Raw genomic sequence first — 21,783 nt, forward strand, 5'->3', positions numbered from 1 at the left:
TATCTGTTATATGTTATAGGTTAATGTTGACTTTAGAGGAACAACACACTTCTTATTTTTGTCATTTCAGTTAGCTATAGTTAGAGGCTCAGAGTAGAAAGCTAGGAGTTACTTATAGCGGTCAGGCAGGGAGATTAATGGGGCTCTGCCCATCCACTTCTGCTCTGTGCTTCCAGGATGTTTGCCAAGGCAACCTAGGTCTGTCTTCATAGTGAAAGGAGTGTTCTTATCCTACAGAAGTAGGAATCACTGATGCATCACTAGCAGCATCTCGCCTTGGCCCTGTGACTGCAAATATTTGAAAGGCCCACCTCAGACCCACTCCTCTCTCGGGAAAGAAGACAGGAGTTCTGTGTCTGTAACATTCCATAAAGGCTAAGGAGCATAAGGAGGGTGAGTGGGCAGGGCACCAGCTGTCTGTGCTGAAATACCAGAGCCAGGGCTCTAGTAATTAATGAAGTTTGAGAACATTTCCTTGGCATACTCTACTGCCTGACCCAGTTGACTGGGTCACTCTGGGGAAATGGGCCTTGATTCCTGCTTTTTCTTCCCAAGATTGACCTCTGGCGCTTATATGTTTCAATTTGAAACAATGGACCACCACATTGACATGAACACCTGTACCATCCTGTTAACAATCGGAGGAAGTCTTTATATTTTTTAGTTCTTTATTGAACATACTCTCTCTTTTTTAAGCGTATGTATATTTAAAAAATTTGAACCCTGTGGAACCTGAGTTTGTTTTTTTTTTTTTTTTTTCATGAGGAAGAATCAAAAGGATCTTCTCAGAGTATTCTGAAGTTTGAGAAAGGCTTACACTTGCTAGGCTTTATCTTTTTTCAAGGATAAAGAGTTCTCCTATCTTTTCTGGTGAATGAGGGGTATCAGATACTTGTCTTAAATGTTATAAATTATTTCAGTTAAAACAGTCAAAAGTATTATTAAAAAAAAAACAGTGGATACTTGGTAACATCCTTAAAATTATTCAGTAAAAACTTTCCATCAGATTTACAGTATTATCTCAATCTACATATGGAGAGTTAAATCACAAAGTAGTACAGTACTTGCCTGAGATAAGTCACATGATGATGACATCATCCATATTCTCAGTCATTTGTGTAAGAAAAGACTTCTGTTTTATGTAAGCAAAGACTAAGTTTAACAAATGATTCTCATACTGTGATCCTGAACCAGCATCGTTCACATCATCTGAGAGCTTGTTTTAGGGTTCACCCCAGACCTACTGAATTAATCTCAAGAAGTGGGACTCCTGCATTTTGTGTTTTTTAAAGGCCCTCCTCATACTTGTGATGTACTCTGAACTTTAAGAACTGCTGGCTTGATACAGTCTTTCCATAATTGTTTATGTAGTTTAAAACACTTGGGGTTGCTGATGCTGAGGTGATGCACCTCAGGTAGGAAGCAGTGGGCAGCCTCCCTGGAGGCTCCAGAGTAGATGACCTTGGCAGTCTTTCAGAACCTGTCTTTACAAGATGCAGAGAGGGTAGTAAGGAGGTGGAAGAGGAACAGATACTTGGGTTGCCTCTGCCATGCCATGCACTAAAGGGGCTTTCCATGAGATCTCCTACATTCAGTCCTTACCCCAATCATGTTTGTGCCATTAGCATGTTCCTCCTACCTCATGGGGACTTATTTTTTAGTTGTAACCTCAGTCTCAGCTATTTGCCTTGATTCTTTGATGATTGCTGAGAGTTGATAATCCCTTTCATTTGAGGAGCTGAGCATTGGCTCACAGGGCGTGCCATTTGTGTTCAAGAAGTAGAAAGCTTCTTTCTGAACTAGATGCTTCTTCCTGGAACAGCAGTTTTACTTCAGGCTTGTTGGGAGGAGGAGAGGAAGGACCTTGTTTTTCTTGTAAAGCATTGTATTCCCTGTACGATTTGGTGAAGGCAGTTGTTCTCAAATTGTCACCCTTCCCCATCTCAGCAGCAGCAACCATCCTCCTCCCCTAGACCTACTGAATCAGAAATGCTGAAGGTGAGGCTAGCAACCTGTACTTTAATAATCCCTCAAAGTGATTGCTATTTATGCTAACATTTGAGAACTGCTGGTTTTGGGCAAAAGGAGTAGGTGTTTGGTTTTTTAAGATGGTACCTTCTGTTACAGTTTTCTGGGGTAGTAAAGATGATTCACACTTGAACTTTGGGGATGAGGACACACTGAAGGTAGTATGGCATCCTTCAGAGCATCTGAGAGCAGACTGCTGATAGACTTCCTGCTCACACTCCCTTCCCTTGTGCAGAGTCCAGCAAGGGGGACTTCCTGCCACCACATCGCCAGGTCACCCTCGGATGTGTTCCCTTCCTTCACAGAAAACTGAAAGAAGAGAGAGAAATACTGAATGGTATAGAGCTTTCCATCCTGGGGCTTATGGTTTAAAGGGCAAAATTGAGCCAGGTGGTAATCCCATCAGAGAGGTGATCACTTTCAGATCTGATCATAAAAACCAACAAACAACAAAGACCGTCACACTTTTGCTTTCTTTGCTTTAAGTGGAAATATTCTTCCTACTTCATAAATATAGATACCAAGTAAAGAAGTTGCTTTAGATGACTGAATGATCCTTATTCCGTATGCATGTGGTTTTTTTTTTTTTTTTTTTGCATTTTCCAAGCAATGGAGGGTAACAAAATCATGTATATTACCAATATAATTTACATGGATAGCAGTTAGATATTTCATTTCTGATTGATTAATCCTAAAAGAGAAAAACTTTTTTCTTAAGCCCTCTATATACAGTATTTTAAAAACTTAATATATTTATATATTTCATTTTTCCCCCAGATTGTATCACAGTTTGAGTCATTGTTGATTTTAAAATACATGCATAAGCAGCTAGATTTATACATTGTCACAACATTGATACAAGTTCTTAAGGAGAAATCAAGGATGACAATTAAAAATAAAATGCTCATTGCCAAGCAGAACTATTCTTTACCATTTCAAGAAGCTGTACTTAGATGTTTGTGGGAGAAATTATTCCAGACCCTACCAGTTCCCTGTCAGAAAACATAGTATTCTGACAACTGTTTTGTCTCATCTATGTATATAATATTTAGCTTTTATTTGAAATGTTGACCCAAGCTATGCTAAAAATTTCATCTTTAAGATATCAAGCCTATGCAAAGGGTGGGTGGGCCCTGAGAGCAGAGCACACTCATAATTCTCAGAGTTTTACTGTTACATCTTGATTTAATAAAATGTCTGCAGCTGAAAATAGGAAAAATTGATCAAACATAGGTTTGAATATGTATTTTTTTTAATGTACTTAGTATTCAGCCTGCAAGCTTGGAAAAATGGGTTTCAGTGAAGCACACTGTGTCAGAGGAGAAACACTGAAATGGAGGGATGAGAGATCTAGTCAGTGGGGAAGTGTTTCTAGTTGAGGGCCTGGACTGTACTGTGCCGCCTCCCCCCTCCACACCCCACCCCACCCTGGGTCTACTTCCCTCTGGTCTGATTCAGTGCTCACCCAGCACACCCTGTTGTTAGCTTGATAACATGGTAACAGGGAAAGAATGGTATTCAGTTGGGAATCTTCGACTACAAGGAGTAAACTGATTTAGGGAGCATTTTATCAGGATACAAAGAATCCAGGTACTCCAAAGAATCCAGGATCCTCAGAGACAAGCTGGAATCAAAAACAGGAAAGCGCAAGGAATTTGAAAGACTATGTTGGCTCTGTTGCCCTCAGCTTTATCTTCACCTTTCTGCTACAGACCGGCTCTATCTGTGGTGCTGTTCACAGATCCCCTGGCCTCCAGAGCCTGGCCGGCAGCTCCTCAGCCCCTATTTCCAAGCCCCAGAGGAGAACAGTTTTGTCCAGCCTGGGTCTGATGTCTTTAAGTGGTCCAGTGATCGGGTGGGAGTGGGCCGGTGGGAGTGTGCCAGTCCAGTGGGCCGGTGATGTGTGTGTGCACTGGGAGACAACATGGGAGGCCCACCTCTGACCCTGTGGCTGCCTCAGAACATTCCAAAGAAGGGAGTAGTTTGCATAGAGGGGACAAAAGCATTCCCCCACACACATACCATTAACATATTGCTGTGGGTTTATTCATTAACCCCATCTGGGGGAGTAATCATCTTTGGCTCCAAGAAAATCTGGACATTGGACCTAAAAAACCTTGGGCCAGACTCTGAATCAGGATCATGAATTGCAGTGAATTTTCCAAAGTGACTACACTCCACGAGGCCTCACGGCTATCAGCAACAGATGCCTCTGGAGCCCCCGTCTCTGTTAGTGCAGACCCTTTAAACAGCAGGGCTGGTGAGCGAGGCCGAGTGTTCTTCGTGAAATGCCTGCATAACGCAAAAGCCTCATGAACCTCTAAAAGCGTTCTTTATTCTGAATAACATTCTGATCCACGGGTGGAAGCCAATGAAGTTAAACTAATATTATCAGAAAAATATGTAGGTTACTAGATCTTAACCCTTCTTCCTTCGTTTCCTCGCTCAGTTGTTAATTTGAATTGGAAATCACTCTTAGTCCACATACTTAACAGTGCAGGAAATAGTGCATTTTCCTGAATCAAGTTAGTTTTGACTGTAAGCCTCTGCTTCCTTAAGGTAGCAGGAAAGTAACTAACCTTCATTAGACTTTGATCTCTTTCCTACACCACTCTCCCAGGGTTGTGCCAAGCTTCCAGATTCTTACTATCATTCATGAGGTCAGGAAAGCACCCTGGGTCGTCTGTTGATACTGGTCCCCGCTGCTTCTGGGGGAGCATGTTTGAGGCTGGGGAGAATGCTTTGTCACAGCTGGGAGGCTAAGCTCAGCATCTGGTCAGACTTTGGGGGCTCTGGCACATCTGAGGATGCCTCCAGGGAATAGGCATGATCTTCTGCAGATCTGAGTCCCACAGTCATTCTCCTCCAAGAATCTCCTCTTAATATGAAGGAAGGTGGTGGTGGTGGTGGTGGTGGTTCTCTCTTCTCAAACCCCTTTTTCCTTAAGGAAGCCCAACCACAGGCTCCCTGAAGCAGGGAAGCCAAAGCCCCCTCCCCATGTGAATGAGGAGAATTCGGAGAGAAAACCGTTGAGGAAGCCTCGTGCCCTAGAGGCAATGACTGTCCAAGCGCTGGCTACGGAAGACAGTGTGGCGGCTCTGCCTCCTCTGCAGTCACTCACCGGTGGGTACAGCCGCGCTTCGAGGCATCACCTGCTCTTCCTCATGGCCGCTAATTTATGGGTTCTGTACCTGCCCCTAAATGGCAGGAGTTTTAGGTGTTTATTGTTGCTTGAATGTTTCCAAAACCATATTTTGTAAACGTGTTTACTCTAGTGGTGTGCGCGTGTGTGTGATCAGTTGAGTCCAACTCTTTGCGACCCCATGGACTGTAGCCTGCCAGGCTCCTTTGTCCATGAAATTTTCCAGGCAAGAATACTGGAGTGGGTTGCCATTTCCTTCTCCAGGGGATCATTCTGACCCAGGGATTGAACCCGTGTCTCTTGTGTCTTCTGCATTGGCAGGCAGATTCTTTACCACTGCGCCACCTGGGAAGCCCAGTGACAAGTCGCTTTAGTCCTGTCCAACTCTTTGTGACCCTGTGGATTGTAGCCTGCCAAGCTTCCCTGTCCGTGGGATCCTCCAGGCAAGAGCACTGGAGTAGGTTGTCATGCCCTCCTCCAGGGCATCTTCCCAACCCAGGGGTTGAAACTGAGTCTCTTACGTCTCCTGCATTGGCAGGCAGGTTCTCTACCGCTAGTGCCACCTGGGAAGGCCAGAATAGCATTCAAATTAGTGAGCATTTCTATAAATCTTTAGTGAGCATTTCTCTAAATCTTTAGTGAATTTATAAAAGGGTGGGGGAAAGATTCCCTTTTCTGGCAGTGGATAATTTAGTTCTGTTAATATTCCTGCAGAGGAACTTGTCTCCCTGGCTCACATATATGCACTTTTGCCCTCAGAGTTCTCAGTGACTAGACTAATTGTGAGTGCATCCAATTTCAGTGATCATCTACCTTCCTTTTGCCATTACTTTAGACCCTGCTTTGGCCACAGCACAACTAATGCATTAAAAAATAAAAATATTTTGGAAGGATATACTTAAGATTAAATCAAGGGGAGTGCCATAGAAAATGGCAAAGCTTGCACAAAGCATTAATAAAAAAATATGTGGTCTTGAGCAGTCAGTATATTACATAGAATCTGTGAATGCCTCCTCATCTAGAATTTCAGTACAAGCTGTCTATAAAATATTTATACAGCACAGTGCTGCTTCAACCCTGACAAAAGCATAGGTTCAGGTGTATGCGGTTACTACAGACATCACTAACGTATAAGCAACTGAAGCACCTTTAAGAGTGTTTGGAATGTTAGAAAGTAAACTGTCTGTCATGGGGTTCAGTTAGTAGTAACTGAAGAAGTGGCCTTGGTTCCTAAACAGAATTGTTTATTTTGTTGCCAGAATGGCACTTATTAGTAAAGACACATCATAGGGGAAGATTAGAGAAGAGAGGTTACTAATGTGAAATTTAAAAGAATAGATGGTGCAGAAGCTAGTAACCTGGTTTACTGTTGGTACAGGGGCTGAAGTAGTTCCTGAGATGACTTTTAAGAAATGTTATTAAAAATACAGCTGAGAATAATTCTGTTATCAACTCTCTTTTTTTTTTTTTAGAATCAGTGCAAAGCTCATTTGTTAAATAAATATCTGATTATAACTTTACTAACTATACGTGCTTAATTCATCTGTCTGTAAAGAGGAATGATAATACTTGCCTAATGGGCTCATTGTAAGAATCAAAAGAATAAAGCACCTTAGTAAGGGTTTGGTAAGAAATAGCATTTTTTGTTTTTTGAGTTTACGTTTGTTTTAACAATAATTGCTTCCATTCATGACTTTACCTGCATTTTCTTTAATTCTTGAAGTAGACCAGTGAACTGTGGACCATTTTAGAGTAAAGTTAAAAACCGAAACTATTTGCTGCACTTAGGTCAAAGTTCATACATAGCATCCTCATAGAAGGATGCCTCTGTATCCTGTGATGGAGATCCTTTCTGGCTCAAAGAGGCTAGAACTGGTTTTGTTCCTGATACCCAAAGATTCCCAATTAGTATACCATCTTCTCTGCATTATTAACGTACCAAGCTAATAATATCCTTCATAGATGAAGAGATGCTACAAGTCAATAAGGTGGACACTAGCAGAAAAACAAAGGACATATGAGAAGTGCAAAAAAGTAAAAAATGTTCGACCTCAGAGATATGTTAATAATAGGGAACTTATGGAATCTATAAGAGGATAATTTAAAAATTAATACTGCCCATGTTTAGAGGGAGTGTAGAGAAGTATACCACTTATATGCTGCTCATATACCACGCAAGCAGACATCGAGTGAAACATTCTGCAGGACAAGCTATCAATAATATCAAATGCATATTTTTTCATATGTTTGACCCATGACTTTCTCCCCTGGCAAGTACTTAGTGGTGTGTTTGAGGATATCCGTCTTAGCATTATCTACATATTAAAAAATTGAAAGTGACTTAAATGCTTCAGGGACGTTTATTAAAATTGATGATTGTACATTCATTAAAACTGAAGGCATAAGAGGTTAATAAGTGACACAACACTTCCATCAAAAGAAAAATAAATGGGAATAGCAGGTTACAAAATAATGCCTAGAATTCACTTTTAATAAAAATTTCATATGCTTACTCATTTGTTTATTATGTTTATGAATGTGACATCATCATATCAAAATAGAAGGAGAGTAAAAAATGCTAATGGTGCTTAAATTTTCTTTGTTATTCATATTTGATTTTTATAAACTTTTGGTAAAGACCCTTAAAGAAAGAAGAAACATTTAAAGTTATCTTTTTGACAAATCAGCATATATTATGTAGGTTACCCAAAGGTAGTCATATGATATCTGACCTGAATCTGGACTTTTGCTCTGTTGATCTGATACATTTCAGTGTATCTGATACATTTCCTTTTCTTTGTTAGATGAATAGCTATCATTTATCTCGAGCAGGAAAATATAATTTAGATGTTCAGACTTGATAGCATATAGCTGTTGAATGGTTCTGTAAGGTTTCTTAGAGAACCAAAACCAGGCACGCAAGAGTGGTGTCAGGAGAGAAAGGCTGGAAGGATTTGCATTAAATTATTTTCAGTAGCCAAGCTCTGTGTATATGGAAAGGCATAGAGCAAGGAAATAAGAATGAGGGTTTTTATCAGACTGTTAAGTAAACTTCAGGGTAGAAAATGACCAGCATAACCCTCTTGGCTTGATAACCACAATTCTTGACACAATTCTCTCCTTGTCTCCATTTGCTCGCCCAGCTTCTTCTCAATCCTTTTTAGTCTGCATCCTGGACCAGCCCTATTGAAAACTGTCCTCAGGGGTCCCCAGTGACCTCTCTAGTAATTGTTACATCCAGGGACATCTTGTTCTCCATACACAGCATTTGAGGTCACGTGTCTTTCTTTGGGTTAATGTGCCTCTCTACCCTCACAGTTATTCTTCTGCCTCTGTAACCACTCTCTGTCTTTTTCGTTGGCTCATCTTCCTCCATCTCCCTTGAACCTTCACTGTGTCCTCTAATTCCCCTTACAACCTTCATTTTCCTAGTGCTTCATCTTATTTGAGGTAAAAGTTTAGCAGCTAGTCTTTCCTTACTGTGAGTCATTCCTGCTGCTGCTGGGAGTTTGGGTCATAAAATGATTTTTGGAATTAGAATATGTTTGCTTGGACTCAAAATCTACAGACACTGGAGACACTTAGAGGTCATCTCTGGCTCTATGAAAAGACAGTGGGTTGCCTATGAATGGTCTACTTACTGATGATGTTATAAGCTCCTTGTGTGAGCCTCTCTCCATACAACAAAAATAGTGGAATTAATAAAAGAATCTTATGTCAAGGCACAAAGGCTTATAAATTTCAGTGAGCATTTGTAGAGATGATGCAAAAAAACAAAAAATATATACCATATTTGTAAAACCTTTGATGTAGTCCTTGCCAAAATGAAAAACAAGTTTAAAAAATCAAAATAGTCACTTTCCAGTTGGAGAGCTAAGTTCAATAAACTCAAAACAAGGGCCAGTACCACTGAGAAACTGTGTGAGGGTTAAATTATCTGGGAGGTGGGATCTCTGAGTCTGTGAACCCGAGATGGGCTTCACAGAGGGAATAAGAAAAGCTGTGTCTTGTGTGGGGAATGATAGTTGTGAAAGCAGGTCAGAGGAGTATGTGTTCTTTGAAACGTAACAAGACTTACCTGCCTAGGACAGAAGGTGTTTGTTGGAAGCTGGAGGAAGATAAGATAAAGTAGAGCCAGATTATGAAGGAACCTGAAAGCCAGAAGAGGAGTTTACATTTAATGGAAGAGAAATGTATTATGACTGTGGATATAAGAGATGTGGATGTAATAGAATGCTAGATTTGGAGATGAGAAGAACAAAGGACTTCAGAGTTGGAGTATCCTGTAAGGTGAGGTGGGGGTGACTAATATTTGCTGTACATGCTGTATGTCAGGTGCAAGATCGAATAGTTCTTATTTTTACAGCAACCTTAGAGGTAGATGATATCATCCCCATTTCATGTATAATAAATGAGCTCTGAGGAAATACAATGTGTCTGAGTTTTTAGAGTACTTAGGCCAGAATTGAACACGTCTGACTTCAAAGCACAATAAGGATGGAGAATGTTGAAATCAGTTCCTGATTTTACACTCAGGAAAACTGAGACCCAGAAGATGGGGGACTATCCAAGGTTACCCAAGTAATGGAATGAAAGCAGTTGGATAGGTAGTGATCTGCAGAGAGAGGCCAGGTTAGAGGCTGCTGTTGTAAACAGGTGGGGGTGCCAAAGAATTTGGTACTAGTGGAGGCATGTTTTATTGTTGTTTAGTTACTCAGTCATATCCAACTCTTTTGTGATACCATGGACTGCAGCCCGCCAGGGTCCTCTGTCCTTGGGATTTCCCAGGCAAGAATACTGGAGTGGGTTGCCATTTCTTTCTTCAGGGGATCATCCCGACTCAGGGATCAAATCCACATCTCCCGCCTTGTCAGGCAGATTCTTTCCCATTGAGGTACCAGGCATAGGAGTAAAAAAGAGAAGCAGAGAGCAGTGGGACATTCAAGGGAAAGTGGTGGTGGACTTGATGGAGGGGGATGACATGAAAACAGTCCCAGAGTTTTAATCCAGGGGAACTGCAGTTCACAGTGAAAATCCTCAGTGGAGCTAATTTTCAGAGAAAGGCCATCTATTTCTTATGGGCTAGTCTGATTCTGAAATGACAAAGATACCAAATATAAAAAGTAATGGTATTTGTGAGCTGATTTATGTACAAAATTGATGGATACATGAAGAGAAGTACATGAAGCAGAAGTGAACTGATGGTGAGACACCCCAAGAGCTAGTGACTAGCTTTTACCTAAAGGAAAGGAGGTATGGTGATATCCTAGGCTTTTTAAATTCTGGTCTGCCACTTCCACCTGTAACCAGAAAATGCCTTAACCATAATAAACCACATAGCTATCTTTAGTAATTGATTCCCCTCTCCTGTTAGAAAGGAGTATTGCCCCATCACATTGCCCACAATGAGACTCTTTTTTCCTTTCAGAATGATTGTCACTGTACTGGATGGACTGCTGAACTGTTGAATTACTTCCATCTTTTGACCATACTAAGAAATTGTCCATGGAGCTGAGATATTTATTGCAGTAGTTTCTGGCCTTACATACTTAAGGTAAGGTATACTTTTTTCCCATATAACTATCATGAAGTTGTCATGTTTTTCTTCTTTAACTTTGCTTTTTAAGAGACATTAATCTATTCTTTTCTTCTAGCTTTTATGCTCTAATAATCCCTTCAGAGTGCTCTTAATCTGAAAATATGAGTGCAGAAAAGACTTTTATATAATGAAATATGAGCAAGCTGTTTGAAAAATAAAGGGGGAGGTGTATTACTCTTCAGATTAAATCAATAAAAGTACCCCATTTCCTTAAACACAATATGCATAGACTGGTTTATACTAGAGAAACTTAATAGATTGAAAGGAATATTTATTGTTAAGACTACTTAAAAAAATGAAGATACTTAAGTGTTAATATATTGCAGGCTCTATTCAAATAAAAGAAAATTTAGAAAATACATAGAACTTAAAAAAAAAAAATCTGTTATTTCACTTCCAGAGATAACCAGTGTTAAAATTTTGCTACATTATTTATGATTCTTGTTTTTACAAATATTTGTAATGGGGTGTGTGTGTGTCACATGTGTTAACTTGTTATATTTTTGCAAATGAGAAACATTTATCACAGGCTTATTCCATGCCAGGCTTTTGTACCAACCACTTTACATACATTACTTTGTTGACTCTCACAACCCTAGGAGATTGGTGCTTTTTTTATCCCCATCTGTACACGAGAAAGTTGAAGCTCAGAAAAATTAAATGACTTGCCACGTTCAGAAAACTGGTGAACCTACTCAGAGCTTGAACCAGTCAGATGCCAAAGCCCTACCAGCAGGCTTTTTTACTTGCTTTTTTCCTTGACAGCGTGCTTTGCCTTCTCTTCTACAGCAGCATTTCACATTATATGGTGTTCGTTTATTTTGGTATGCAGTGGTTTCTCTACCCATCTCCTTTTGTTGGACATTTACTTGTTTTTCCTTCTTTAGTTTCAGAAACAACATTCTAATAACATCTTTGGTGCACATCCATGATTGTCTGTCTAGGGCGGATTGCTGCAAGTGGCATTGCTGAATCAGCCCACGGGGTGGGAATGAATCCCTCAGGTGTGTGATGCATTCTGCTAGTTGCCTTCTCAAAAGGTTGTGGGAGTTTATATTCCCACCAGGAGAGCATGGAAGTACCTGATGACCCTAAGTCCTCAACAGCATAGGTAGTTGGCAAATGAATAATTTGATTTGCCTTTTTAAAAGAGTCCAGGTCAGGTCCATCTTCTTATCTCTAATCCTTTAGAGCCTTAGCCTCCTGACTGGTTTCTGTCCCTCCACTGTAGACCTCAGTTAGTCATTAAAGGCATTGCAGGACAATGGGTAAAAACATGGACACTAGAGCTAGATGCCTGGATTCAAATCATGGCAGTATTGCTCTGCCTCAGTTTCCCCATCAAAAAGTGGAAATAATAATAAAGCCTTCTCCTGGGCTGGTGCTTAGGGTTGCAGAGAGGCAGACACAGCTGAGCGATTGACCAGCAATTTTAGAGCAAGTGCATGACTCCTGGTATGAGCTCAGTAATTGTTGGCTACCGCTGTTGTCTTCCAAAAGTCCATGCTCATGTAACTGAAAAACCATAGGTTATGTGCAGTTGACCCTTGAACCACATGGGTTTGAACTGCATGGGTGCACAGATTTTTTTCAGTAGTAAATGCTATAGTACTGGATGATCTGTGGCTAGTTGAACCTGCAGATGTGAAACTCTGGATTCTGAGGAAGGCATAGATGGAGGGCCGACTATAGATTTTTGATTGTGTAGAGGGTTGGCACCCCTAACTCCCATGTTGTTCAAGGATCAACTGTACTTGTTTTAAATTAAATGTGATCATTATCGAAGTAGTAATTCACAGCAGAAACTACAGATGCTGACATTGTTATTACATGTTAACACCATGAGCAGCCTGAAGGTCAGGCTCCCTTGATGATGCAGGGTCAGGATATTGAAGGAAGAGAAGTAACAGGAATAAATAGAATATTAAACTGCTATATTAGCTAACAGAGCACTTTTACATGCATTATCTTGCTTGATCCTCAAACATAACTGAGACAGGTGGAGCAGGTATCATTAACCTTGTTTTACAGAGGAACTGTGAAAAATTCTGAAAGAGATGGGAATACCAGACCACCTGACCTGCCTCTTGAGAAACCTGTATGCAGATCAGGGAGCAACAGTTAGAACTGGACACGGAACAATAGACTGGTTCCAAATAGGAAAAGGAGTATGTCAAGGCTCTATATTGTCACCCTGCTTATTTAACTGATATGCAGAGTACATTCTGAGAAACGCTGGGCAGGAGGAAGCACAAGCTGGAATCAAGATTGCCGGGAGAAATATCAATAACCTCAGATGTGCAGATGACACCACCCTTATGGCAGAAAGTGAAGAAGAACTTGATGAAAGTGAAAGAGGAAAGTGAAAAAGTTGGCTGAAAGCTCAACATTCAGAAAACTAAGATCATGGCATCTGGTCCCATCACTTCATGGGAAAGAGATGGGAAAACAGTGGAAACAGTGGCTGACTTTATTTTTCTGGGCTCCAAAATCACTGCAGATGGTGATTGCAGCCATGAAATTAAAAGACGCTTACTCCTTAGAAGGAAAGTTATGACCAACCTAGATAGCATATTAAAAAGCAGAGACATTACTTTGCCAACAAAGGTCCGTCTAGTCAAGGCTATGGTTTTTCCAGTGGTCATGTATGGATGTGAGAGTTGGACTATAAAGAAAGCTGAGTGCCAAGGAATTGATGTTTTTGAACTGTGATGTTAGAGAAGACTCTTGAGAGTCCCTTGGACTGCAAGGAGATCCAACCAGTCCATCCTAAAGGAGATCAGTCCTGGGTGTTCATTGGAAGGACTGATGTTGAAGCTGAAACTCCAATACTTTGGCGAAGAACTGACTCATTTGAAAAGACCCTGATGCTGGGAAAGATTGAGGGCAGGAGGAGAAGGGGACGACAGAAGATGAGATGGTTGAATGGCATCACAGACTCAATGGACATGGGTTTGGATGGACTCCGGGAGTTGGTGATAGACAGCGAGGCCTGGCGTGCTGTGGTTCATAGGGTCGCAAAGAGTCAGACATGACTGAATGACTGAACTGAACTGAAAAGAGGAAGAAATTGACTTGGAGGAATTAAGAGACTTGTTCACTTGAGGTCATGGACGCTGTCTCTGGCAGAGCTGAGTGTGTCTTCCAGGCCTCTGACTGTAAATCCGTACTCTTGATGCTACAGGGCACAGTGATAAGCCAAAGAGGTACAGATGTACACCTGCCCAGGTGTGGAGACATACTGGGAAGGGAAGGAGCAAAGAGGGATGCCGTGGGAGGAGGCAGCAGAGTAGGGTAAGGACATATTAAAAGGAAGGCAGGGACCCAGGGAGGAGGGAAGGGAAGGAGGATGGGTAGTGAGATCAAGAAGAGAGCAGGAAATTGAAGGGGCCGGGACTGCAGGACCATGGGCTGGCTGAGCACCTGGAAGGAGGAGGCTCCTTCTTTGCAGCAAGCAGGGAGGAGAGAAGGAAGAGACAGAGGATAGATTCCTCTGTCTTCTAAGGCAAAGGAAATAAGAGCAAAAGCAAATGGGATTTACAAAAGTAAACAAATTAAACTTACTACCTTTGCACAGCAAAGGTAACCATTGACAAAACGAAAAGACAACCTACTGAAGGGGAGAAAATTTTTGCAAATGATATGACCAATTAGGGATTAATACCCAACATACATAGACAGTTCATACAACTCAACATCAATTAAACAACGTGATTAAAAAATGGGCAGAGGACTGAAAAGACATTTTTCCAAAGAGGAACACCATTGGCCATCAGGCACATGAAAAGATGACCTAACATCACTAATCATCTGGGAAATGCAAACCAAAACCACAGTGAGCTGTCACTTCACACTTGTCAGAATGGCTGTCATCAAAAAGAACACAAATCACACATGTTGGTGAGGGTGTGGAGAAAAGGGAACTGTCTTAAACTGTTGATGTAAATTGATGCAGTCACTGTGAAAAACAATATGGAAGTTTCTCAAAATAGAACTACCATATGACCCAGCAATTCCACTCATGGGTATATAAAAAAAATACAAACACCAACCAAAAACACAAATTCAAGAAGATACTTGTACGCCAGTGTTCACACCAGAGCATTATTTACACTTGCCAAGATACGGAAGGAACCTAAATACACATCAACAAATGAATGGATAAAGGTGTTGTATATATATATACAATGGAATACTACTCAGTTATAAGAAAAGAATGACATTTTGCCATTTCCAGCAACGTTGATGAATTTGAGGGCATTTTGCTAAGGGAAATAAGTCAGACAGAGAAAGATAAATGTTGCATCAGTTGTGTAAGTAAGTAAATGCATGTGTGCTCAGTCATGTCTGACTCTGCGACCGTATGGACTATAGCAGCCAGGCTTCTCTGTCCATGGGATTCTCCAGGTAGGAATACTGGTGTGGGTTGCTATTTCCTCCTCCACGGGATCTTTTCCCCCAGGGATCGAACCCATGTCTCCTGTGTCTCCTACAAGGGCTTCCCCGGAGGCTCAGCAGTAAAGAACCTGCCTGCCAGTGCAGGAGATGCAGGTTCAATCCCTGGGTCAGGAAGATCCCCTGAAGGAGGAAATGGCAACCCACTCCAGTATTCTTGCCTAGTGTAGCAAAGAGTCAGACATGGCTGAGTGACTGAGCACTCATAGGTGTTAAAAGCCATTATCACTTATGTCACTAAAAAAATACAGCAAACTAGTGAATATAGCAAAAAAAAAAAAAAGCAGACTCATAGATATAGAGAACAAATTAGTGGTTACTCGAGCAGGGAGGAAGGGCAATATAGAGGTGAAGGAGTGGGAGGTACAAACAAAGATACACTTTGTATGTATTCACACAAAGCCTTGTGTGTAATATAGGCTACAAGGATGTATTGTACGACATGGGGGATAGAACCAATATTTGTAATAACTAATTTAGAGTGTAACCTTTAAAACTTGTATGAAAATTAGAAAATAAAAAAAAGCAAATGCACAGTCCTAGCATCATTAAATCCCTACTGTTAATATTCTTCCAGAGGTTTTTCCATGTGTATATGCTTATATAAAAATATTAAATACAAATATGCAACCTTGGAAACTTCTCTCCATATCAGCGTCATTGCTGCATAATTATTAAAGGTAGACAAAGAGTCTGGTTTAGGAATGTATGTACTTAAAATATCTCCCTCTAGACACGTGTCAGTGCTTATCCTCCTAACTATAATTTGAGGCTACTCTTAATTATTCTTAATGTAAAGTCAAGAAAGAGGTTTTTGTTCTGTATTACCTGAAAAACAACCAATTTACAATCCACTGACAGTATATAAGTATTTTCTTTTCCTAGATTCTTCTTAACATTAGATCATAGAATTAAAAATTCTTTTCCAGTTGTATGCACAAGTGAACATTTATCATATGTTTATAAGCCATTTGTATTTCTTCTTTTGTGAATATTCTGTTCATGTTCCTTGCCCATTTCTCCAAAGGGATTTTTTCTTTTTGTGTTACTAATTCGCAAATCTTTTTATTGTAAACTATCTTTAATTGTAAAAAATTTTATAGATCTCTGTCTCCTTTGCCTTTGAATTTTGTACAGTTTTTTTAAAAAACAAGTATTTAATTTTATGTGGTTTGAATTTTTTTTCTATGGTTCCACATAGACTAATTATGAAGCAAGAAGGCCTTGATATTGTTCCCTGAAAGTCTGTTCTTCACATAGCAGAGTGATCTCTTTTAAGTGTAATCACGTCTTGACACACCCCCACCTAAGCCAGTTGTGGTATTCTCCTAACCATGGCCTGCAAGACCTGGCATGATCCAGCTTTGCCTGCCCTCTGACCTCACCTCTGTCACTCATACTTGAACACCATGTTCCCACCACATTGGCTTTCTTTCAATTCATGGAACACGTCAACCTCTTTCCTGCTCCCAGGATTCCTTTGCTTGGGACATGTGCTTGTACACACACATGTACTCATGCACCTTCCTTATGGCCGACTCTTCCTCTAGAGAGCCAGTTTCAAGAAGAAGAGCTCCAGAGCATGCTGCTTGGGTTCACTTGCCTTCCCTGTTCACTAGCCTCCCCTGTTCACTAGCTCTGCATCCTTGGGCAAGCTGCTTCTCCTTGTCCTCACCTGTAAGATGGGAGTCATCATTGTAACAGTACCTAACTCGCCTTGTTGAAGAGGATTAAGTGGGTTAATTCATTCACAGCTCTTAGAAAACTACCTCGTTCATAGAGTGAACATGAGTGGGTTATTGTTAGTCACTAAGTCATGTCTGACTCTTTGCAACCCCATGGGGCTGTAGCCCACCAGGCTTCTCTGTCCATGGGATTTTTTAGGCAAGAATACTGGAGTGGGTTGCCATTTCTTTCTCCAGGGGATCTCCCCAACCCAAGAATTGAACCTGTGCCTCTTGCATTGGCAGGAGGATTCTTTACCACTGAACCACCTGGGAAGTCCAAAGTTGAACCTTGCCTGAACAAGAATATGAGTGGTTAGCTGTTGTCATAGTCCTCTTTCTTCAGGCTTCACCTTAAATTTCACCTCAGACAGAATGCTTTCCTATTCAGTGCTGGTCTTTCCCTCTAGTATTCTCAATGTCATAATTCTGCAGGATTTTCCCCTTTGAGCATGCATCAATATGCAGTTATTTTTCATTTATTTTCTTTTTCCTATTTCCCCCTCTAGCCTGTGACTCCCATCAGGACAGGAGTTGTGTCTGTGTGATCTACTGGGTCTCTAATGCTTATTAGCACATAGTGTTTATAGAATGACGGAATGAATAGCAACATCTCTAACTACAAGATTGCATAGAAATCTACCTGTATTTTCTTATTGTAGTTTTTATGGCTCTGTTTCACACTCTAAAATATTTCATCTATATGAAACTATTTGAAGTATGACTTGAGATATGAATGAAAATTAATTTTTTCCCTAAAGAGTAGCCAATTACATTTTTTGTAATTCTTTTAAAGAGAGGTCCAACCCAAACTACAGCCCTTAGGGACTCTGATGTTGTTTTTTGTTTCTTTCCTTTGTTTTTTTTCTCCTGGGGTAGTCCTTTTGCAAAAAGTAAATACAGAAACTATTCATTGACTTAAGCAGAATTCCTCCTGAGTATGCTGGCCCACCATCAGGAGGGATGTTCCTAGGGTCACCTACCATGGCCTAGTTTCCAAGAGGAAGAAAGACATAATGTTGCCAATTTAGGGACTTGTTCTATTTGCTCAATATCTAACGTCATGAATGTGGTTATCTGAGGAGGCTTTACGAATAGCATAAGAATGAAGAGAAGTGAAAAGCAAGGGAGAGAATGAAAGGTATATCCAATTAAATGCAGAGTTTCAAAGAATAGCCAGAAGAGACAAGAACGCCTTCTTAAATGAACCATGTTTGATAATAGAAGAAAACAACAAAAGGGGAAAGACTTGAGTTCTCTTCAGGAATATTGGAAACATCAAGGGAGCATTCCTCCCAAAGATGGACACAATAAAGGATAAAAATGGTAGAGACCTAGTAGATGCTGGGGAGATCAAGAAGAGATAGAAAGAATACATGGAAGAACTGTATAAAAAAGATCTTAATGAACCAGATTACTGTGATGGTGTGGTTAGTCACCCAGAACCAGACATTCTGGAATGGGAAGTCAAGAGGGCCTTAAGAAGCACTGCTGTTAATAAAGCTAGTGGATGCAATGAAATTCCAGCAGAACTATTCAGATCCCTAAAGGAGGATGCCATCACGGTTTTGCATTCATTATGTCAGCAAATCTGGAAGACCCAGCAGTGGTCACAGGACTGGAAAAGGTCAATCCTCATCCCAGTCCCCAAGAAGGGTAGTACCAAAGAATGTGGTAACCATCGGACAATTGCACTCATCTCCCATGCTAGTAAGGTCATGCTTAAAATCTTTCATGCTAGGCTTCAGTATTATGTGAACCAGGAACTTCCAGATGTCCAAGCTGGGTTTAGAAAAGGAAGAGGAACTAGAGATCAAACTGTCAGCATTCACTGGATTATAGAAGCAGCAAGGGAGTTTCAGGAAAACATCTGTCTTTGTTTCATTGACTGTGCTAAAGCCTTTGTCTGTGTAGATCATGACAAACAGTGGAAAGCTCTTAGAGAGATGGGAATACAGACCATCTTATCTGTCTCCTGAGAAACCTGTATGCAGGTCAAGAAGCAAAAGTTAGAACCCTATATAGAACAACTGACTGGTTCAAGATTGAGAAAGGAGTACAACAGGGCTGTCTGTTGTCACCCTGTTTGTTTGACCTATATGCTGAGCACATCATGAGAAATGCCAAGCTGGATGAGTTGTAAGCTGGAATTCAGATAGGTGGGAGAAACATCAACAACCTCAGATGGGTAGTTGATACCACTTTAATGGTAGAAAGTGAAGAGGAACTAAAGAGCCTCTTGATGAGGGTGAAGGAGGAGAGTGAAAGAGCTGACTTAAGACTAAATATTAAAAAAACTAAGTTCATGGCATCCGGCCCCATTACTGCATGGCAAATAGAAGGGGAAAAGGTGAAAGCAGTGACAGATTTCCTCTTCTTGGGCTCCAGAATCAGTGTGGATGTAGACAAGCGCCATGAAATCATAAAATGATTGCTTCTTGGCAGGAAAGCGATGACAAACCTAGACAGCATGTTGAAAAGCAGAGACATTACTCTGCTGACAAAGGTTGGTATAGTCAAGGCTATGGTCTTTCCAGTGGTCAAGTGCAGTTGTGAGAGCTGGACCATAAAGAAGACAGAATGCCAAATAACTGATGCCTTCAAGTTGTGGTGCTGGAGAAAACTCCTGAAAGTCCCTTGGAGAGCAAGAAGATTAAACTAGTGAATGTTAAAGAAAATCAATCCTGAATACTTGTTGGAAGGACTGATGCTGAAGCTGAAACTCCAGTATTTTGTTCATCTGATGTGAACAGGCGACTCATTGGAAAAGTCCCTGATGCTGGGAAAGATTGAGAGCAGAAGGAGAAGAGGGCATCAGAGGATAAGATGGCTGGGTGGCATCACCAATGCAATGAACATGAACTTGGGCAAACTGTGGGAGATGGTGAGAGACAGGGAGGCCTGGCGGGCTGCAGTCCTTGTGGTAGCAGAGTCAGACACGACTGGGCGACTGAACAACAGCAACCTTATGAAACCTGGAGTTTTTTTTGACAATCTTGAAATTTTGACAGTCATATTTTAGATACTATGTCTACCTTAAAAAAAAAATTGAAACCTGGAAACTTCAGTTTTCCAATGACTGAATTACTTTTAGTTAACTGCCTCTTGCACTTAAATGAGGGACAAAAATGCTTTGGTAGAACATGTATTTTGATTTTTTAGTTTCAAAAGATTAGTCACCATTCTTTTTCTTTTTTTAGTCACCATTCTTTTCCATATTTTAGCTTTTAAAATCAATTATAGAAATAATACGTATCCATTGGCACATATTCAAGCCATAAAGCATTTATACAGAAAGAAAAATGACTCTTGCATCCCAGCTTCTGATCCCACACCTTAATATAACCACTGCTGAGTTTATTGTATACCTTTTATGACTTTTTTATGCTTACTAAATATATTAGATGTTTATACACACACACACATACACCACTCAATATACTTGCATGCTTTTTCTGAAAAATGTCTTAAACCCACTCTCTTCTACACATCAGTGGGCTTTAAAAACACTTGAACCCTTTGTGTCCTGGCTGGCAGCATCCTAGAGAAGTTACTAGTTGATAATTTCTCAGGGCTTTAAACACCAAGGCTTACTTAGTTTGTGGGAGTCACTGGATATAGTCTTCCAGAGGGTAGGGACTAGGGCACATTCAGGAATGTGGTGTGGTCTGATAATGATACCCATCTCACTGCAGAGGAAGGAGTGGAGACTTACAGGGAAGCCAGTAGAGTAGGAAAGGAAAAAATTCTTCCGAGTTCACAAGGGTGAACATTTAACTGTTGCACTGGGTTACATAACAAGTGGTTTGATTTCCAGGGAAACAGGATGGCAGATGGCATGCTCTCAGGTTGCAGTTTTTCACAACTTTGTCTCTCTTCATTCTCTTCTGCTCCCCCCCTCCCGCTTTTTTTTGGTCCATGAGAATAGAAAATAAATTTGAGGTGGAGTAGAGTGGAGAGCAAATTGACTCACTGGGCTATGCCCTTCACACTGTCATTCGAAAGCATGCAAGTTGGCTGCCCCAGGTTCTGATCTATGGCACTGCAGTCCAGAGAACTATAAGGGTTTCTGTAAGTGATGGGGGCTCTGGACTTATGCAGAATTGCACTTGTCAGGGTTTTTCCACAGTGCCCACCTTATTACACTAGAGAGGCAAGTTTCATTGCTTAAGGGGACAATTTACGGCAATGGGCTTATCTCCTTGTTTTAGCTCTTTATGTTTTTCTGCCTCTTAATAAAATGTGAAGTCACAAAGCAATTAAATAGTGGTGTAGTTTTCTGGCAGGAGGTGGAGAATGGCTAACCAGGGGAAAAGGCTAACATGATTGACAGAGGCTGACTGTAAGATTTACATTGAGAATAACTCGTTCTTCAAAACTTTCTTCATTTTCTTGTGGGAATTATGGGGTAAATCATACACCAGGAGGATGGATGATTAAAAATGTAGGAGTTATGATTTCTTTTTGACTTTGTAAGTCTCTAAATCCTCCACCTTAACACAGAGTTCTCATTTCAGGAACTCTTGATAAAATGATGGGAACCAGTCCTGCCAAGGATTGAAGAGAAGCAGAAACACTTTAAAATCTTAAATTGTTAATAAGCTTGAGATTGTTTATATTTTGTAGAATATCTTGAAGTTCAATGAGCTGAAGTAGAGAAATAACTCAAATCTACAAGTGTAGATGTTTTTGAATATTCAAATATATTGAACAGGGTAGTAACTGTTAGTTTCCATAATTTTAGAAATTTGTTGGTTTAATCGCTCAGTCATATTTGACTCTTTGTGACTCCATGGATTGCAGCACACCAGGCTTCCCTGTCCTTCAGTGTCTCC

At 40.6% G+C, this 21,783-nt stretch overlaps 1 protein-coding gene across 1 annotated transcript in view; it reads left to right on the plus strand.

Moving 5' to 3' along the window:
• KANK1 (KN motif and ankyrin repeat domains 1) overlaps positions 1-21,783 on the plus strand; it is a 213,263-nt gene that overhangs the window by 58,261 nt on the left and 133,219 nt on the right. Inside the window, exon 2 of the mRNA XM_043486548.1 lies at positions 10,599-10,724. The gene's annotated coding sequence lies outside the window, so the exon portion shown is untranslated. The remainder of the gene's footprint in view (positions 1-10,598; positions 10,725-21,783) is intronic.

Source organism: Cervus canadensis, chromosome 14 (assembly GCF_019320065.1).
Source record: "Cervus canadensis isolate Bull #8, Minnesota chromosome 14, ASM1932006v1, whole genome shotgun sequence".
Taxonomy (NCBI): domain Eukaryota; kingdom Metazoa; phylum Chordata; class Mammalia; order Artiodactyla; family Cervidae; genus Cervus; species Cervus canadensis.